At 44.2% G+C, this 4013-nt stretch overlaps 4 non-coding genes across 4 annotated transcripts; all 4 read right to left on the bottom strand.

The window, feature by feature from the left end:
* Positions 1 to 456: 456 nt before the first annotated feature.
* On the bottom strand, positions 457 to 529 carry trnak-cuu (transfer RNA lysine (anticodon CUU)). The gene has a single exon. It is a non-coding gene; the product is annotated as a tRNA-Lys (tRNA).
* A 256-nt stretch (positions 530 to 785) lies between these two features.
* On the bottom strand, positions 786 to 858 carry trnak-uuu (transfer RNA lysine (anticodon UUU)). Its single transcript has one exon. It is a non-coding gene; the product is annotated as a tRNA-Lys (tRNA).
* Positions 859 to 1352: 494 nt separating this feature from the next.
* trnak-cuu (transfer RNA lysine (anticodon CUU)) lies at positions 1353 to 1425 on the bottom strand. Its single transcript has one exon. It is a non-coding gene; the product is annotated as a tRNA-Lys (tRNA).
* A 236-nt stretch (positions 1426 to 1661) lies between these two features.
* trnak-uuu (transfer RNA lysine (anticodon UUU)) lies at positions 1662 to 1734 on the bottom strand. The gene has a single exon. It is a non-coding gene; the product is annotated as a tRNA-Lys (tRNA).
* Positions 1735 to 4013: the final 2279 nt, after the last annotated feature.

The following is a 4013-nucleotide window of genomic DNA, read 5'->3' as shown; positions in this document are numbered from 1 at the left end:
GTTCATCAAGTGCAGGTGGAAGGCAGAATCAAATTAGCCACTGCATGTACAAAGAAAGAATATTCACATCAGGAAATTTGCTCTGGAGATCAAATGCATAATTATTGTCAGGAGTGGGATTCAAGCCCACGCCTCCATCAGGAGACCAGAAACCTCTCCAGGAGGTGAGGTATAAAGCCTTGGGTCTGGCGCCTTCAACCGCTCGGCCATCCTGTCCTGTGTTGATGTACCATTAGAAGGTACAAAGGCACTGGGCCTCATCTTGAGGGCTTTTTCAATGTATTGAAGTACAACAACAAAACACTGAGACACGTTTGGCCAAAGGGCTATGAGTACATATTGACCTCTATCAATAGCATTCGATTATAACAATGTGTTTCAACAATGTTGATAGATTCATACATTTTGTCAAGCACTGGTAAACAGTCACCATCCACAATGCAGTGATTTGTGAAACGCCCAACGTGGGGCTCGAACCCACGACCCTGAGATTAAGAGTCTCATGCTCTACCAACTGAGCTAGCCAGGCTTGATGAACAGACTTTTATTTGCATGTCACAATGCAAACAAAGTTGATTTCCTAGCTTATACTATAGTCGTACAACAAAACACTTCTAATGTTTTTGACAGAACAGCTGTGTGCATATGTAGACCTTTATCAATTGAATGTAAAAATAACGGCAAGTGTTAAAACAAGACTGCTTGAATCACAACCACCGATGGCAGAAGACACATTTCAAGATGTAGTAGGCCACCTCAACCCATTAAGGACATCACATTAGAAGCGCCCAACGTGGGACTTGAACCCACGACCCTGAGATTAAAAGTCTCATGCTCTACCAACTGAGCTAGCTGGGCTTCAGCAGTCTATAAAATATTGGCTGATCAGAAAGGAGTCTCGAGGACAGTCTAGTGCAGGTGGAAGGCAAATTAGCCACTGCATGTACAAAGAAAGACTATTCACATCAGGAAATTTGCTCTAGAGATCAAGTGCATGTCAGGAGTGGGATTTGAACTCACACCTACATCAGGAGAACAGAAATCTCTTCAGGAAGTAAGGTATAAAGCCTTGGGTCTGGCGCCTTCAACCGCTCGGCCATCCTGTCCTGTGTTGATGTACCATTAGAAGGTACAAAGGCACTGGGCCTCATCTTGAGGGCTTTTTCAATGTATTGAAGTACAACAACAAAACACTGAGACACGTTTGGCCAAAGGGCTATGAGTACATGTTGACCTATATCAATAGCATTTGACCATAACAATGTGTTTCAAGAAAGTTGATGGATTTATACAATTCATCAAGCACTGATAAACAGTCACCATCAAGAATGTAAAGTAAATGATCTGTGAAACGCCCAACGTGGGGCTCGAACCCACGACGCTGAGATTAAGAGTCTCATGCTCTACCAACTGAGCTAGCCAGGCCTGATGAAAAGACTTTTATTTGCACGTGACAATGCAAACAAAGTTGATTTCCTAGCTTATACTATAGTCGTACAACAAAACACTTCTAATGTTTTTGACAGAACAGCTGTGTGCATATGTAGACCTTTATCAATTGAATGTAAACATAACAGCAAGTGTTTAAACAACTGATGGCAGAGGACACATTTCAAGATGTAGTGGGCCACCTTAACCCATTAAGGACATCACATTAAAAGCGCCCAACATGGGACTTGAACCCACGACCCTGAGATTAAAAGTCTCATGCTCTACCAACTGAGCTAGCCGGGCTTCAGTGTCAGATCAGAAAAAAATCTCGTAAACAGTCCGTCAAGTGCAGGTGGACGGCAGACTCAAATTAGCCACTGCATGTACAAAGAAAGAATTTTCAAAATTTTGATTTGCACGTGACGATGCAAATAGCCAGGGGAGGTTTGAATGAGGCATTAACACTTCCTTCACCAGACAAGGTCATCTGTGTGACTGCAACCAGATGTGTTTGCGACACAGTCATCAGTTTGAAGAGACGCATGCCAGAGCTTTAGTATTGCAAGATCTTACGCTTCAGGATTATGTTATTCCCCTAAATGGAGATTTACATTTTTGTGAGATACCTTAATATTTTTAACTGTTTTTAGAAAGTCGCGTAGATCGATGCCTTGTTCAAAACAATGTCCAGTGCTTATTCTCTCATATGACGAATGGCTGGATGTTCTGTGGTATTGCCAAAAATTTGCATTATTTCCACATTTGTAATTTGAATGTTGGAATATTTTTCCAGGGCTTATAAATCATTCACATGTTGTCGGTAACCCTTTCACTAAGCATAGCTGAGGAGGTTCCTGCTATGCTTGTGTAACTGAGGATGCATTCACACCAGCCCTGTTTAGTCTGCTTCAAACAAACTCCTGCACTATTTGCCTAGAAAATCAGACAAGGTTGAGGAGGTGAGGAAGCACAATCGAACTCTGATGGGGACCAAAAAAAGTGAAATCTGGCCTGCCTAAAAGTCTCGGTTTGGTTGAAGTGAACTCTGGCCCGGTTCAAACATCAAGCAGACCGAAGCTCTAGAAGCAGGAAGTAGTATTTAGTGCAGGGCATTCTGTTTAAATCCAACCAAAAGAAAAACACAAGTCTTGTGCTATTGGAAGAAATAACTCATTGGACAAAAGAAAAGTGTTAAAAAAGAAAAGTTTGGTCCTCAATCGAACCAAGTCTACCAAACTATCAGGTGTGAAAATGCCTACAGTGTTGTCTCTTTACACTCCCTACATTGTCTTTTACATTTTGGTTTCACATTTTTGTGGTTATCCCCTGGTACTGTGGGCTGTTCATCAAGGCTGTTGCGTCGTCCCGTATGTTTGGTCCAAAAACGTGTGCCAGGCTTATTCTTACTTTCTCATGTAGGATAAATCCACCAATCTCTCACATTCCACTCAAGATTAAGACCGCTTCAATATTTGGAAGCGGCTTCGCTTTTTAATATCCAAAGGAAGACAAAAATTCACCTTGTTTGTCTCTAATAGGGGGGTTATGTGATTGTGCCGCCACCTTCTTCAGATGAGGTAATTTTGTTGCATAAGAGTTCAGTCGTCCTCACAGAGCCACATCGGAGCACAGCGATTGTTTACTTGCGTTTGATGTTTTTTCCTTCAGCTTGTTTGCCGATCACATGTTCCCCCTGCTGCGGCGAAAGCTGCCGCGCGCGTTCGCGCGCTCACACGAATGCGCGCCGGCGTATCAGCAGTTGTGGCAACAGAGAGCGCCGTAAAGATCCAGATACACAGTCAGATCCACAGGGGAATAGCTGTGAGTGAGTGCTGTTGGTTTGTTTGACAGGGACCTCTTACCCTTGTCTCTCACACCTCAGATAGAGACAGACAAATACACCGGGATGGCAGATAGAGGCTGATAGCAGACAGCTGAAAAGGAGAGAGCAGAGAGAGAAAACATAAAGATAGTCTGTGAGGTGCTGAAGACGGGGCCCGGGGAATGGGAGCCTTAGAATAAAGGAGCGGGAGCAAAAGAGGGGCCACAATGAAAAGGGAATTAAGTGAGGAGAAGGGTAAGAGAGAGAGAGTGAGGGTGGGCGGAGGAGAAGCGAGAGATAAGGAAGGAGAGAAAGACTGGCACTGCACCGGGTAGTGGAGGGTTTATTATTCTCTGTAGCACTCAATCAAACGCCGGCCCTCTGAACAGAGAGCAATGCAGGCGAATCATCCTGGGGGCTTTCTTTCTCTCTGTGTCTTTCTTTCTCTCTCTCTCTCGTTCCTTCTCTGGCCTCCTCGCGTTCCCCTCCTCCCTGCTCTCCGTGTCTTTTTTTCCTGAGGTGTATGAGTGCTATCCATCTGTCAGCCGTCACTGCCAGTGAGAGATATGCAAAGCTGTCACTTCACGTCAGCTCGGGTTTGGGAGGGTCTGTTTTTTTTTTTTTTTTTTTTTTTTTGCAGCTGCCGCTCTGCACATACTTTCCCTACGGCAGCAGCGCTGGTGTGCTGCTATCAAAGCACAAATACAAACACAGGAACACACACACACACACACACACACACACACACACACACACACAC

This window comes from Poeciliopsis prolifica, unplaced genomic scaffold (genome assembly GCF_027474105.1).
Source record: "Poeciliopsis prolifica strain line A6 unplaced genomic scaffold, Auburn_PproV2 SCAFFOLD017, whole genome shotgun sequence".
Lineage (NCBI taxonomy): Eukaryota > Metazoa > Chordata > Actinopteri > Cyprinodontiformes > Poeciliidae > Poeciliopsis > Poeciliopsis prolifica.
This window is presented reverse-complemented; position numbering and strand designations above follow the sequence as displayed.